The sequence below is a fragment of the Stenella coeruleoalba genome, assembly GCF_951394435.1.
Source record: "Stenella coeruleoalba genome assembly, chromosome: 17".
NCBI lineage: Eukaryota > Metazoa > Chordata > Mammalia > Artiodactyla > Delphinidae > Stenella > Stenella coeruleoalba.
The window spans coordinates 71,583,983-71,600,769 of NC_137163.1; the positions used below are offsets into that span (position 1 = coordinate 71,583,983).

A 16,787-nucleotide genomic window follows, 5' to 3' on the forward strand; every position below is an offset into this window, starting at 1 on the left:
TATGCTTTCACTGCTGGAGGTACTACATTTCTCTGTGCATGTGTTGGTGAATTTATGTACAGATTTTCAGTGTAAATATACTCATACATGTACAACCAAGGGATCGATTCCATTTGGGGAGATGGCTCAAGGAAAAGCTTTTTACTCTCTGCTTTTGAACTGCGAGTGGAGCATGGTTATTAAAAGGATGTAATATGCGGCTTTAAATATCTCAGTTCAGCATCAGGCTATCGGATTTGTCATTATCAACTAACATTTCTTGCTACTGGGCAGTGCACTTTAGTAGGAAATTTATTATGGCGACTCATTATTCCTGGACTCTTTCCTGCCTAACTTGACTGTGGGGCTACAGGCTACTCAGAAAATAGCAGTCAGGGACGTAGGGTCTGTATTAGTGGAGGCTGGAGGTTCCCATTTGAATAACAGCCATCCGCTGGCCAGTCAATTCTCAATTCTCTCCTCTATCTCTTATCTTCTTGCTGAACTTTCTGGTGTGTCTAATTTTGGTTTAGTGTTTAGTATGTTTATGAGTAAAAATAATGACTATAGTAATTATCAGGCATTGATGATAACTTAGTTCTAGGCACGATGTTGAAAACTTTTATACATTAAAGTCTTTTTTAATAAAATTAAAGAGTAATAAATTACTTGCTTTGATTTACCTCTTCCTTAATTTGAGAGATGTTTGGTGTGAAGGATTGAAGGGTTTGGATTCTCTAGTATGGTTACATACGTACACATGCACACACGTGCACAGGAACACGCTTACATGCACACATGTGGATACACATACAGCTACACAAAACACATGCACACATACATATGCACAACACGGACACTTAAACCTGGAATTTTTCACTCCTGTATTTTTGGATGGTAAAGCAACCATTTTAAAGCTCTTTTTAGAGTTTATGGAAAGAATAACTTGGGCCACCTTTCCTCCTGATCTGAGACCCCAAACTTGTATTATCTGACTTCTCCTTGGAGTAGTCTTATTCTTTTCAGTCTCTGTGTTATTTCTTGTGTCTGTATTTTTTCCATTTCTTCAAGTCATTGACTTGTGTCCTATCTTGCCTAAAACCTATATATCACCTCAATGTTATCTTCTCCAATTCCAAAATGATTTTCAGGGACCTTTGAAAACTCTTGACTGTATTTTATTTAGAACTAAGACTTTTTTCATGATTTTCAGCACCTGTTTGCCTGAAAGAAGGGGAACTCAGATATTATAACAAATGCTAAATATTTCCTTTCTTTCTTCCCTGAAAATGCCTTAAATTATTTTTCACTTGAACCTTTCAAGTTTTTAATATCGGATCCTCTTTTCAGTAAACACGTTTTCTTTAATGTCTTTAATATTCAACATTAAAATATTTTAATTTTTACTTCATCTCAACTACAGAGAATGATTTCCTAAGTGACTTTGTTATGATCTCATTCATTGCTTCTATAGCATATTTTCTTTTTTGTTTTTGTGCAAATTACTATCTTCTTTCTAGAACCAAACTGCTTCACACCCTGTCACTTTTGTGGAAAGTTTCTTCTTCCCTTTGACTATGTTTTACATGAGGCATTGGCTCTGTCCTATAAATGGGAAGCCAAATCATATTTTTTAATGCCTTAAAATACAAAGGGGCAGCTGTCTAGTTTTATTAATATTGTTTTTATAATTTGATTCCTGACAGTATATTCACTTTTTGGCAATAGTACCTGTAGCCAAACTGAACCGCGGATCAAACAGATTGTTGTAAATACAAGACGGTAAATGTAGAAATTTGGTTAGGACAAGCACAACTTCATACTGCAAGGAAACAATTGGAGCCCTGAGTGTATCATACGGCTATCAAGAGAGTTCATCTGTTTCACAAGTGACATCAGAGAATAAATGAAAAAATGTTCCATGTCAGCTCCTTCATGTCACATTGAGATGAATCTGTCTTTATTCTTTCACTCATTTAAACTTATTTTAGGATATGAAGTGAAGGCTTCTGATTCAAACCTCTTCATGGTTTAATCTTAAAATCATTCACAGTATCAAACACTGATTAGATGTCAAATTGCTAATGAAAAAAGCAAAATAGTTTTTAGTAACAAATAGGCTAATATCCTAGTATAATCAGAAATTACAAAATAGCATTGAAGTTGTACCACTTGGAAAGAATGAAGATGCCATTTCTTTTACAGTCACTAAGTGGACTCCTTTCAAGCAATACAATGAATTCTCACAATATTTTAAAAATGATGCAAACTGAAAACTTGTAGGAGTTTGTTTTCATGGTGGTCTAACAGACCCCCCAGGAACTCCCTGTAGGACCATAGCCAAGGGAAATATCCCTTTCTGGGATGTCACTGTTGGCTCCCCTAGGCAGGTACAGTCTGAGGTGAAGTAGAGGCCAAAGGATTAGAGTCCATAGGGAGACACAGGGAACTGTCATCCCGGCAGATAATTGTGACAGTGGAGCTCTGACAGAGTCACTGAGACATGGTGGGGAGACGGGGTGGGTGTATCATGGCTCCCGGCAAGGCTAAGGAGAAAGGTACAAACTACACGCCAAAGCACTAAGCCCCCGCAAAGCAGCAGCTGGGATGCTAGCTTTGGTGCAGGAGCGGAGGCAGGCTCAACATGCAAGAGGGCTGAGGCCCAGGTAAGCATCTCAGAAAGCTTTGAGGGACAGAGAAGCTCAGAACAAGACCTAAAGCAGGTTTCTTCTCTCTGGAGGCAGCCCAAAGATTGACCCAGCCCACCCTGCTCTCCCATCCGTCATTGCTGACCTACTTCCTCACCGCCAGGGTACCATCTCATCTTCTCACGAGGTCTCAGTGTCTGCGTCTGCATCTGGGTCGTGTCTTAGCACATGCAGGCCTCCCGTGGTGGGGGAGGGGAGAGGTGTCACATTGGATAACATAACAATCTATGCCATGCCTCCAAATAACCTGCTTTCCTTGTGTCGTTTAGGTGGATGAAGATGCTGAGTGGGAAGCTCTATATACAGTTTGGTGCCATAAACGAAAAAGCAGGAAACCTCTGGTGAAGCCCTCGGGAGCTGGATTTTGCATTCCTGGAACAGACAATTTTGGAAAGCTCCCAAAAGCTTGATGAAGTTGTTTTCCTACCAGCTTTGTAGCCAGCTAGACCAAGGTAGGCATGAAATGGGCAACCGAATCTGGTTTCTTGTCTCAAGGACTTCTGTGGGGTTTACTGTTAGTCAGTTTGCATCCTTGGGTGTGTTTGCTCCGTGGCCTTAGAATGGGCCGGTGGCAGAGGGCAGTTGGTGCTTAAAAGTAACAAGGATGGGGCTTCCCTGGTGGCGCAGTGGTTGAGAGTCCGCCTGCCGATGCAGGGGACGCGGGTTCGTGCCCCGGTCCGGGAAGATCCCACATGCTGCGGAGCGGCTGGGCCCGTGAGGCATGGCCGCTGAGCCTGCGCATCCGGAGACTGTGCTCCGCAACGGGAGAGGCCGCAACAGTGAGAGGCCCGCGTACCGCAAAAAAAAAAAAAAAAAAAGTAACAAGGATGAAATTGGTGATTAACACGGCAAGGGACGTTCTGGGGGTGGAGGATGGGTGTGCTGGGAGAGGCCAGCATGATTTTCTCTGACAGATGCTATAAATTGAAGGTGAGGCTCTAAGTACAGTCAGTTCTGCTATAATGCTTGCTTTGAAAATATGTGATTGATGTATTTGGGAACAATTTTAAAGTAATGCAAGTTTTGCATTTGCTTATGCATGACTTTGTCGGTGAGAAAAATAAGCAAACAGAAAGCTGCAGCCAGCTGAACTGAGCTGTGCAGGAAACCACAAAATTCACACACGAACACACCACCAGCATCTCCCAGCTACCTGGGTTTACCACATGCGTTATGAACCAAGCTCATTTGCTTCTGAAGTTACAGTTTTCCATCAAATTTCAGGTAAGTTTTCTTCCACCTCTTCACAATAAGTCTCAGGCTGGGACCCTTCTGTCACCCACTTTCACAAGCAAACTGCAGATCTTTTTCTTTCAAGGTAAAATACCATATTTATTGTAATATTTACCTATTTCTTAGCCATTTAATATGTGCAAAACTGTGCTAACATCTTAATAGCTTCATATCTTTTCATATGTCATTGATGAAGTTTTTAACTGTTTTTCCCCTGACCCCTCTCCCCCATAAATCCTGTGGTTTTTCTTATACAATTTTTTAGGGACATATCTACCCCTTCAGAGCAGAATTGACGTGACATTTGGTTTATCCACTAATGTGATTGGGATGGATTATAAAGGGTTTAGAAAAGATATCTGCGGTTGCATTCTGGGATTCTGATAGAGGAGTCCTTCCAGTCCATCCTTCTTGATGACATGAATATAGATTTCTCAGTAGCCACAGAAGGAGGATGTTTTCCTAACACCACCGTGAAGAATGTAACAGACACCAGTGTGCCTGATAAGCAAGACAGACACAGGGTGGAGGTGATGGAGGGTGATGATTTGAGGTGTGGAGACCTCACTGATAGTTAGCGCTCTCCTGGGCTAGCTTTTTGCCGCTCCAAGGTGAACATAGACAGTCTAGCTGGGGCTGTAAAATGGACAAATTCTGCACGCATTGCAGGCAACTGGGCAGCTGGGGGCCTTCAGAAATTAAATTCCAAGAGATTTAAAATTGTCTTTCTCAAATATGTGATATCGCTTATATGCGGAATCTAAAAAATAATAATACAAATGAACTTATTTACAAAACGGAAAGAGACTCACAGACTTAGAGAACAAACTTATAGTTACCAGAGGGGAAGGGTGGGGGGAGGGATAGTTTGGGACTGATATCTACACACTGCTGTATTTAAAATAACCAACAAAGACCTACTGTAAAAAGAAATAAAATAAAAAATATTGTCTTTCTGTTTCTGTGCCTTGGGAAGGTACTGGCTCTGGCAGTGAGAGGGCAGAAGAGGGCCAGTAAATAAGTCAGCTCTTGGCGGACTTGTGTGTGTCACTGAGGTTCTGTTGGTCTGTGCTAATGGCTAATGGGTCTTTTGGCTCCCACCAGAAAGCGCCACCAGCATTTCATGAATTGATGGTGAGGGTTTGATACAAGACAGCTCGTTCTCCCACGTGATGCAGTTAGACTCCACAGAGCTGATATTCAGATGGAGACAGTTCCGTTACCGTCTTCCCCGTGGGCTTCACAGCTTTCCCTCCTTCGCTCCCTCCCAGGACTTGCTGTCCACAGTGACAAACAAGTCACACGTCTGGGTTGTTTAATGTTGACTTAATGTTAAATTGGTCTATGCATGGCCTAACTCCTTTATTTTATTATTTTATTTATTTTTTGGCCACACCGTGGGACATGTGGGGTCTTAGTTCCCTGACCAGGGATCAAACCCGCGCCCCCTGCAGTGGAAGCGCAAAGTCTTAACCACTGGACCGCCAGGGAAGACCCATAACTCTTTATTTTTTAATTTTTTTTTTTGCGGTACGCGGGCCTCTCACTGTTGTGGCCTCTCCCGTTGCGGAGCACAGGCTCCGGACGCGCAGGCTCAGCGGTCATGGCTCACGGGCCCAGCCGCTCCGCGGCATGTGGGATCTTCCCGGACCGGGGCACGAACCCGTGTCCCCTGCATCGGCAGGTGGACTCCCAACCACCGCGCCACCAGGGACGCCCTGGCGACTGACTCTTTACATAGCACTTACATTGTATTACATGTAATCTAGAGATGATTTAAAGTACACAGGAGGGTGTGTGTAGGTTATATGCAAATTCTCCTCCATTTTATATAAGGGACTTGAGCATCCACGAAGGGCCCTGGAACCAATACCCCACAGACACTGAGAGACAACTGTATATTCAAAATGGACGTAATAAGCTCAAACTAGGGTCTTCATCTTTTTTCATGATTATGACTAGTTATATGTTCTCAGGCATCCCTGTATGCTATGAACTGTGGTTCACCTGTGTTGATACAGCAAGCCAAGAGTCAATCGGAAAGTATCGATTTTGGATAATGATTTTATTTAATACCTGGTGCTCATTGCACAGATGTGCATCCTTGCGTCTCCTCGTGACAAGGAAGAGAGACAGTAGCTGGGCACATGGGTCCCTTCTGTAGATTTCTTTCCTTAAATTCTCCACAGACGCCATCTTTGACTGGTCATGAATTCATGTACCTGGCAGAAGATCCACAGCTGGCAGAGGGGTAGAATTCAGGCAGGGTTTTGGCTTAAAAAGTCTAAATATATTTCAGAGTCCTGGGATTTCTGTGTGAGCATTGGTACATTTTGTTTTCTTCATACTCCAGTATGCGTGCTGGCTGAAGGAGGCTGCTAGAAGTGATGGGAAAGCACCAGCTGCAAGCCTTGGCTTTCAACGATTTCAAGTGATACTGGATAAGCCCCTGCATCCTTGGAAGTAAAAGGTTGTGAAGGACCAGGTAGTATCCAGGAATGTATATCCTTGGTGATATTTAAAATTATGGGTGGGTCTGGAATCTCTTGTAGCACTGACCAGAGACTGAGATTCTTTGGATATTGGGTTCATGGTGATGTCACCCAACTGAAGGAATTACCCAATCATTACACAGCGCACTGGGTGTATGAATATGGCCACCTGTTGAACAAGAGTCTATGTCCGTGTTGAACTAAAGCAGCACTTTGAAGATCCCCAGCGACTGAGGCTTCCAACTTGGCCATGTGCCCAAACAACTTTCTCCAGGACCCCCGGCTGAAGCCATCACTGACCAAGGCACATGTTTATGTTTATGCTGAAGTCAGAAGAGGCCTCAGAATTCTTAGACACATGGCTGTCTAGGAAGTCACTCCCAATAGATGAGTTTTCATGCAAGATGAACCCTATCTGCCCTGCCCATGTTAGGCTTTGAGTGGGCATTTGGCATAATGCCCGTCCTGAAATGAGGCCAGGCTAATGACTCAGTTCCAGGAAAGCTCCAGTGTCTCTATAGAAGAAAAATCATCTGGGTGGAAGTATCAGGTTCTCGTCTTGGGTGTATGGATTGAAGGTTGTCTAAGTGTTGGTGTGAGTCGTGTGCAAGAACACAAGTCATCTTGGACAGCTGCTCCTAGTTAGCTGCAACCCAAGGTCAAGGGGTTCGGCCTCGCCCACTGGGCATCAGAGAAATTCTTTTGACAGTTTTGCACTGTAGACCACTGACCTCAAGTCAACAGGTAAGTAAATGTGGGCAAGCACCATGGACTATCCCCGGTGCCTATTCAAACATCTCCAGGGTTTACCAGCAACTTATTCAGCAGGAGGATGCAGGAGTGAGCCTATCACAGTGAATTAGAGATTCTCTCTGCGGGGGCTGAGCCAGGTCCTTACAAAGGGCCTTGGTTCAAGTTCTTGATTGGCTGTTAGTGTAAATTATTTGCAATGTTAAAATAAAGTAGAAGCAAGGGAAGAAAAAGCAATTTGGCGATGATGGAGCCTGGCACCTTGTGTACACTATCTTCTTAATCTTCTCAACACCCCCATGAGGTAGGTGGTATGATTTCATTTTACAGGTTGGAAGAGTGAAGCCTAGAGGGACTGTGTACCCTGCCTGAGGTCACAAGTAAGAAGGGGCAGAAGTGAGATCACATTTAAGTGTGCCAGAGCCCTTCCTCACTCCTCATGGCATCACCTACCATACACCTATGCTGTTGGGAAAGAAGTCACAGCTTTCCTAACACACATATTTTTAAAAAATCATTTTTATTTTACTTTTTAGCTGCACCACGTGGCACATGGGATCTTAGTTCCCAAACCAGGGAACGAACCCGCGCCCCCTGCAATGGAAGGGTGGAGTCTTAACCGCTGGACCACCAGGTAAGTCCCCTCCTATCACGTTTTGCTTTTTGCAAAATTTAGAAAGCTTCTTATTGTTTCAGGTTTCTACTCTACAGCCAGCATTTAAGCAGACTGCTGAGAGTCTGCCGTTCGCAATAATTCTGACGTTTCTGAGGTCTTCCCTCTATTCCCCTCAACACACAGATGTTCACGCAAAATGAAAAAGCAGAATGGCAACAAATGTCAAGTATAACAGTAATTCTTTCAGACAAAGCACTAAGAGAGCAAAGCTATTAAAAATTTCCTTATCCTCTGCCCTTCCACTTCCTGGGCTGCATCCTCTGTGCTACTGAAATCAGCACCATTGGAAGCAACATCTACTACTGCTACCTGGGACACAGCACTGTCTCTGTAAACGTGAATCTAACTGCAAATGTGTCTCTGTACACGTAAATGTGGGTCTCTGTAAATGTGAGACCCACAAATAGCTTGTTTAGTATTGGAGGCTGGTGGGAAAGATCTAGTAAATTCTGTATTATTATTTATAAAGAAAGGGGGCAGGGATAGGAACATAAAAACTCATTATCTTTAAAGCAATTTAAACGTATATGTTTATTTATTTGAACTTGGTAAAATTTAACTAGACTCTTCCCAGTTGAGTAATATTTTAGTTGAAGTAAGGGTATAGGAAAAGTGAACTGAAATAAGAAAATCTTGCTCTTTAAAAGGGAACTGAACTTCCTCTTAAGTTAGAAAATAAACAGCAAGAAAACGATGCTTCGTTATGTACATTTCACGTGTCATCACTGGCATCACTTAGTAAACTACGCACACCAACGCAATTAAATCATGCCATCCAGGGCTGAAAAAAGTAGCGTAAGAATGATGCTCTTCTTTAAAATTGGAATTTAAATATGTGAATCAAATCAACTCTTCATTTGTAAAAACAGAAAAGCTGACCCACTTGTCACACTTCTTATGCTTTTGATAAATCTTGCCCTGGTTATCTAGTCATTGATTTCTAAGAAAATTCATTTGTCAAAGCTTTTAGTTTATGCCTCTCTGTTAGGCATTCATCATTTACTGAAATGAAAACACACAGGCTTTCTCTCCTCACCCTTTATATACCACTTTAGCAGTTTTGATCTTTCTTCTTCTTTGATAGCTGTGTGATCATGTATGGATTTTTTTTTAACATCTTTATTGGAGTATAACTGCTTTACAATGGTGTGTTAGTTTCTGCTTTATAACAAAGTGAATCAGTTATACATATACATATGTTCCCATATTTCTTCCCTCTTGCGTCTCCCTCCCTCCCACCCTCCCTATCCCACCCCTGTAGGAGGTCACAAAGCACTGAGCTGATCTCCCTGTGCTATGCGGCTGCTTCCCACTAGCTATTTTACATTTGGTAGTGTATATATGTCCATGCCACTCTATCACTTTGTCGCAGCTTACCCATCTGTTTGTATCATCTTTATTTTCTTTCATCAGTGTCTTATAGTTTTCTGCATACAGGTCTTTTGTCTCCTCAGGTAGGTTTATTCCTAGATATTTTATTCTTTTTGTTGCAATGGTAAATGGGAGTGTTTTCTTAATTTCAATTTCAGATTTTTCATCATTAGTGCATAGGAATGCCAGAGATTTCTGTGCATTAATTTTGTATCCTGCTACTGTACCAAATTCATTGATTAGCTCTAGTAGTTTTCTGGTAGCATCTTTAGGATTCTCTATGTATAGTATCGTGTCATCTGCAAACAGTGAAAGCTTTACTTCTTCTTTCCCGATTTGGATTCCTTTTATTTCCTTTTCTTCTCTGATTGCTATGGATAAAACTTCCAAAACTATATTGAATAAGAGTGGTGAGAGTGGGCAACCTTGTCTTGTTCCTGATCTTAGTGGAAATGCTTTCAGTTTTTCACCATTGAGGATGATGTTGGCTGTGGGCTTGTCATATTTGGCCTTTATTATGTTGAGGAAAGTTCCCTCTATGCCTACTTTCTGGAGGGTTTTTATCATAAATGGGTGTTGAATTTTGTCAAAAGCTTTCTCTGCATCTATTGAGATGATCATATGGTTTTTCTCCTTCTGTTTGTTAATATGGTGTATCACATTGATTGATTTGCGTATACTGAAGAATCCTTGCATTCCTGGGATAAACCCCACTTGATCATGGTGTATGATCCTTTTAATATGCTGTGGGATTCTGTTTGCTAGTATTTTGTTGAGGATTTTTGCATCTATGTTCATCAGTGATATTGGCCTGTAGTTTTCTTTCTTTGTGACATCTTTGTCTGGTTTTGGTATCAGGGTGATGGTGGCCTCACAGAATGAGTTTGGGACTGTTCCTCCCTCTGCTATATTTTGGAAGAGTTTGAGAAGGATAGGTGTTAGCTCTTCTCTAAATGTTTGATAGAATTCGCCTGTGAAGCCATCTGGGCCTGGGCTTTGTTTGTTGGAAGATTTTTAATCACAGTTTCAATTTCAGTGCTCGTGATTGGTCTGTTCATATTTTCTATATCTTCCTGATTCAGTCTCGGCAGGTTGTACATTTCTAAGAATTTGTCCATTTCTTCCAGGTTGTCCATTTCATTGGCATAGAGTTGCTTGTAGTAATCTCTCATGATCCTTTGTATTTCTGCAGTGTCAGTTGTTACTTCTCCTTTTTCATTTCTAATTCTATTGAGCCTTCTCCCTTTTCTTCTTGATGAGTCTGGCTAATGGTTTATCAATTTTATTTATCTTCTCAAAGAAGCAGCTTTTAGTTTTACTGATCTTTGCTATCATTTCCTTCATTTCTTTTTCATTTATTTCTGATCTGATCTTTATGATTTCTTTCCTTCTGCTAACTTTGGTTTTTTTTGTTCTTCTTTCTCTAATTGCTTTAGGTGTAAGGTTAGGTTGTTTGTTTGAGATGTTTCCTGTTTCTTAAGGTAGGATTGTATTGCTATAAACTTCCCTCTTAGAACTGCTTTTGCTGCATCCCATAGGTTTTGGGTCATCGTGTTTTGATTGTCATTTGTTTCTAGGTATTTTTTGATTTCCTCTTTGATTTCTTCAGTGATCAATTCATTATTAAGTAGTGTATTGTTTAGCCTCCATGTGTTTGTATTTTTTACAGATTTTTTCCTGCAATTGATATCTAGTCTCATAGCGTTGTGGTCGGAAAAGATACTTGATATGATTTCAATTTTCTTAAATTTACCAAGGCTTGACTTGTGATCCAAGATATGCTCTATCCTGGAGAATGTTCCATGAGCACTTGAGAAGAATGTGTATTCTGTTGTTTTTGGATGGAATGTCCTATAAGTATCAATTAAATCCATCTTGTTTAATGTATCATTTAAAGCTTGTGTTTCCTTATTTATTTTCATTTTGGATGATCTGTCCATTGGTGAAAGTGGGTGTTAAAGTCCCCCACTATGTGTTACTGTCGATTTCCCCTTTTATGGCTGTTAGTATTCGCCTTATGTATTGAGGTGCTCCTATGTTGGGTGCATAAATATTTACAATTGTTATCTCTTCTTCATGGATTAATCCCTTGATCATTAAGTAGTGTCCTTCTTTGTCTCTTCTAATAGTCTTTATTTTAAAGTCTATTTTGTCTGATATGAGAATTGCTACTCCAGCTCTCTTTTGATTTCCATTTGCATGGAATATCTTTTTCCATGCCCTCACTTTCAGTCTGTATGTGTTCCTAGGTCTGTAGTGAGTCTCTTGTAGACAGCATAAATACAGGTCTTGTTTTTGTATCCATTCAGCCAGTCTGTGTCTTTTGGTTGGAGCATTTAATCCATTTACATTTAAGGTAATTACTGATATGTATGTTCCTATTACCATTTTCTTAATTGTTTTGGGTTTGTTATTGTAGGTCTTTCCCTTGTCTTGTGTTTCCTGCCTAGAGAAGTTCCTTTAGCTTTTGTTGTAAAGCTGGTTTGGTGGTGCTGAATTCTCTTAGCTTTTGCTTGTCTGTAAAGTTTTTAATTTCTCCATCATATCTGAATGAGATCCTTGCTGGGTAGAGTAATCTTGGTTGTAGGTTTTTCTCCTTCATCACTTTAAATATGTCCTGCCAGTCCCTCCTGGCTTGCAGAGTTTCTGCTGAAAGATCAGCTGTTAACCTTATGGGGATTCCCTTGTGTGTTGTTGTTTTTCCCTTGCTGCTTTTAACATTTTTTCTTTGTATTTAATTTTTGATAGTTTGATTAATATGTGTCTTGGTGTGTTTCTCCTTGGATTTATCCTGTGATGGACTCTCTGTGCTCCTGGACTTGATTAACTATTTCCTTTCCCATATTAGGGAAGTTTTCAACTATAATCTCTTCAAATATTTTCTCAGTCCCTTTCTTTTTCTCTTCTTCTGGGACCCCTATAATTTGAATGTTGGTGAGTCTAATGCCCCAGAGGTCTCTGGGACTGACCTCAATTCTTTTCATTCTTTTTTCTTTATTCTGCTCTGCAGTAGATATTTCCACTACTTTATCTTCCAGGTCACTTACCCGTTCTTCTGCCTCAGTTCTTCTGCTATTGATCTCTTCTCGAGAATTTTAAATTTCACTTATTGTGTTGTTCATCACTGTTTGTTTGCTCTTTAGTTCTTCTAGGTCCTTGTTAAACGTTTCTTGTATTTTCTCTATTCTATTTCTAAGATTTTGAATCATCTTTACTATCATTATTCTGAATTCTTTTTCAGGTAGACTGCCTATTTCCTCTTCCTTTGTTAGGTGTGGTGGGTTTTTATCTTGTTCCTTCATCTGCTGTGTGTTTTTCTGTCTTCTTATTTTGCTTAACTTACTGTGTTTGGGGTCTCCTTTTTGCAGGCTGCAGGTTCGTAATTCCCATTGTTTTTGGTATCTGTCTCCAGTGGCTAAGGTTGGTTCAGTGGGTTGTGTAGGCTTCCGGGTGGAGGGGACTAGTGCCTGTGTTCTGGTGGATGAGGCTGGATCTTTTCTTCCTGGTGGGCAGGTTCACGTCTGGTGGTGTGTTTTGGGGTGTCTGTGGCCTTATTATGATTTTAGGCAGCCTCTCTGCTAATGGGTGGGGTTGTGTTCCTGTCTTGCTAGTTGTTTGGCATCGGGTGTCCAGCACTGTAGCTTGCTGGTCGTTGAGTGAAGCTGGGTCTTGGCGTTGAGATGGAGATCTCTGGGAGATTTTCGCCACTTGATATTACGTGGAGCTGGGAGGTCTCTTGTTGACCAGTGTCCTGAAGTTGGCTCTCCCACCTCAGAGGCACAGCACTGACTCCTGGCTGGAGCACCAAGAGCCTTTCATCCACACGGCTCAGTATAATAGGGAGAAAAAAAAGAAAGAAAGAAAGAACGAAGATAAAATAAAATAACATATGCAAAGCCGTAGGACCAGGGCCTTGTCACTGACCACCAGTCTAGTGGCTGGGATTCGGTGCTCTCACTGCCTCGACCCAACCTCAGTCACTGGTCGGGAACTGAAACCCTGCTTCAAGCCGTTGCAGGCCAAGGCCACCTGAGATCAGGGTATAGTGAAAGAAACCTGTGTTTTGTCTGGGTGATTCTGTCTGTTTTTCTTTCTTTTAACATACTGTCCAATACTTGCTTAAATAGTGCTGGTTTCCTCTTCCTCCAGACCTGCCTGCGGGAAGAGTATTCTTGATCAGCACACCCATCTGTGAGGCCTATTATGTGAATGTGTGCTGAGAACTTCCTTTTCTCTGATTTTATTTCACACCTTCTGGGATAACTGTGATAAGCAAAAATAATGAATACAAATGCTACATCACTTACTTAGGAAGTTTTCAATCTTGTCCTGATCCTGTTTCTTCCCTCATTTGGGGTTCTGTACTCACTCTGCCTGTGTCCAGCACTTCTCCTGAACAGGACTTAGATTCAGGTCTTGTGGGGCGGAGGGGGAAGCTAAGGAAGCCCTGAGTCTCTCTTATGGAACTTCTTGTTTGGGGGAGGAGTGACGGGGGCGGTGGAGGGGGTATAAATACAGGGCAAGAAGGCAGCTCTGTTAGGTGCAGGATTATCACTTTAGCAGCAGGTCAATGAATCTATTATTAGAATAAGAAGAATTAGAATTATAAACCATGTAACCAATGGAGGAACGAGAATTGAAAATATGTAAACTCTGAAGGCATCCCTAACTTTGGACACCTGCCTTTACAGTATCTCTAAAAAACCCAGCACGTGGCAAAATATTCCTTTTTTATTTCTAATTGTATCCAAATATGTTCTAGGTCTGGAGAGCTGTTCTTCGATTTACGGTTGTGTACAATGTACTTGGTGGGTAAAATAGGAATTATTTCATCCGAATTTCCTTTTGGATGTGGGACATGCAGATAGTGGCACGGAGGGCATGGAACACCCTAAGACCTTCTTGGCCAGAGTTCCTTGTTGGGGGGTGGTAGTGGAATTCATGGAGATTCATCGATTGCCCAGGCCCAGTGCCTCTGTCCCTTGGCAGACCAGGCAGTGACAAAGTCCACGGGAAGCCAAATGCAGACAGTTGCCAAGAAGAAACAAGCTCCTTTCACCAGTAAGTCTTTCTCACTCTTGTCTCTGCCTCAATCTTCCTTTTACGTAAACTTCAGGAAGACCACATCAATCCTAACACATCAGCATTCGGTACTGAGAAAACTAATGTAGAACAAGAAAAGAGAGCGTCCTTGTTAAACCCTGGCTGTGAACACCTGATAATTTTGAAGTCAGAGGGAATCAAAATAGTATCTGGGGAGGGCAATGCAGTGAGAATCTTCTTATGACACAGAAAGTTCCTCTACTTCATTCTTGGCGTAAAAATGAACATTTTCTTGTACCTTGATTTCCCATTTTGCTGCCAGCACTAACCTAAAGCTCAAGTAAGTCTCTGAAATGCACGCAGTTAATCTGCAGTTTTCTGAAAGGAATCTGAAATCCCTACCGTCCCCAGAAATAAATCTTCCTTCTTGGACATGAGAACAGACCATTTTGAAGGAGTTATTTTATTCTGTGGATACACTCACTTTCTCTCCAGGTTTATGTGCAGTAACCCTGGAGAGCTCCTCCATTATGCCTTCCGTAAATAATGGAATCATGTCTTTTAAAAGCTCAAGGCAGAAATGTGAATAAATTGAGCTGCAAAAAAAACCTCTCAGGCCAAGGATGCCCTGTCAGATCAGCGAGGCCAGAGATCTGCACGTTTGAGACACTTAAGCTGATATTTCAGCTTTTGCCCTGGCAGTTGCCTTTACCACACGATTAATTTAGCATACAAATAGCCTTTTATTGTGAAATTGCAAAGTGCCTCAAAGTACTCGTTGGTTACAGATTTTAGGGCCTTTCCCATAAAGTTTGGGACCCCAAACGACTAATGAGATGGTCTTCAAGCTTTCTCACTTAGTCACTTACAGCAACATAAATTTGTCTTCTTACAGTTCGGGAAGTCAGAAGTCCAAGATGAGTTTCCCGAGCTAACACCAGGGTGTTGACAGGGCTTCGGTCCTTCCTGAAGGCTCTGGGGGAGAGTCCGTTTCCCTGCCTTTCCCAGCTTCTAGACCCTGCATGTATTCCTTGGCTGGGCCACCCTTCCATCTTCAGAGCAGCAACGGCATGTTGAATTTTCACTTCTCATCTCTCTGCCTCACTTGTCTGCTCCCCTCTTCCACTTTTTTTTTTTGCCGTACGCGGGCCTCTCACTGTTGGACCTCTCCCATTGCGGAGCACGGGCTCCGGACGTGCAGGCTCAGGGGCCATGGCTCACGGGCCCAGCCGCTCTGCGGCATGTGGGATCTTCCCAGACCAGAGCAGGAACCCGTGTCCCCTGCATGGGCAGGCGGACTCTCAACCACTGCGCCACCAGGGAAGACCCCCTCTTCCACTTTTAAAGACACTCCTACACTGTTGGTGGGAATGTAAATGGATACAGCCACTATGGAGAACAGTATGGAGATTCCTTAAAAAACTAAAAATAGAACTACCATACGACCCAGCAATCCCATTCCTGGGCATATCCCCAGAGAAAACCATAGTTCAAAAAGATACATGCACCACAATGTTCACTGAAGCACTATTTACAATAGCCATGACATGGAAGCAACCTAAGTGTCCCCTGACAGAGGAATGGATAAAGAAGACGTGGTACATATATACAAGGGAATATTACTCAGCCATAAAAAGAATGAAATAATGCCATTTGCAGCAACATAGGTGGACCTAGAGATTGTCATACTGAGTGAAGTAAGTCAGACAGAGAAAGGCAAATGTCATATGATATCGCTTACATGTGGAATCTAAAAAAAGGTACAAATGAACTTATCTACAAAACAGAAATAGAGTTACAGATGTAGAAAAACTTACTGTTGTCAGGCGGTAAGGGGGGAAAGGATAAATTGGGAGATTGGGATTGACATATACACACTACTATATATAAAATAGATAACTAATAAGGACCTACTGTATAGCACAAGGAACTCTACTCAGTACCCTGTAATGGCCTATATGGGAAAAGAATCTAAAGAAGAGTGGATATAGGTATATGTATAACTGATTCACTTTGCCGTACACCTGAAACTAACACAGCATTGTAAACCAACTAAAGACCTTTGTGATTATATTGGGTTCATCTGTATAATCTAGGACGATCTACTCATCTCATCTCCTTAATCGTATTCACATCTGCAAAGTCCCTTGTGCCATGTAAGGTAACATTTTAACAGGTTCTGGGATTAGGACATGCACATCTTTAGGGGGCCGTGATGCCACCTTCTGAAATACCTGGCTGCAGTAGATGTGAGAACTCTCTAACTTGCCTCTTCAGTTTGAAAGTCCCTGGGGGACATGCAAGCCTGTAACACATGCAAGCATATCACTGCAGGCCCTGAGGTCCGTGAGGCTGAGATGCTGTTCAGGTGATTTTTCTTTCTCAGACATCCTCACTAAGTCACAGATTCAATACTGTTTTCTTGCTTTCCTTTGTCATAGTTGTATTTTTCCTTTATGTGCGTTGAGTCACCAGCTTTTTAAACACAGAAACTAGGACTGACAAGGTACGTAATACTGTTTAAATGATTGGAGA

General features: G+C 41.8%; 1 protein-coding gene and 1 long non-coding RNA gene across 2 annotated transcripts in view; one reads left to right on the forward strand and one right to left on the reverse strand.

Moving 5' to 3' along the window:
• Positions 1-7,510, forward strand: part of LOC307175928 — a 91,693-nt gene extending 84,183 nt beyond the window's left edge. Inside the window, exons 3-4 of the long non-coding RNA XR_013824556.1 lie at positions 2,957-3,139; positions 6,274-7,510. This is a non-coding gene — a long non-coding RNA (uncharacterized lncRNA). The remainder of the gene's footprint in view (positions 1-2,956; positions 3,140-6,273) is intronic.
• The window catches only part of NKAIN3 (sodium/potassium transporting ATPase interacting 3), a gene marked incomplete at its 3' end in the record, with an annotated part of 507,014 nt that overhangs the window by 59,750 nt on the left and 430,477 nt on the right, over positions 1-16,787 (reverse strand).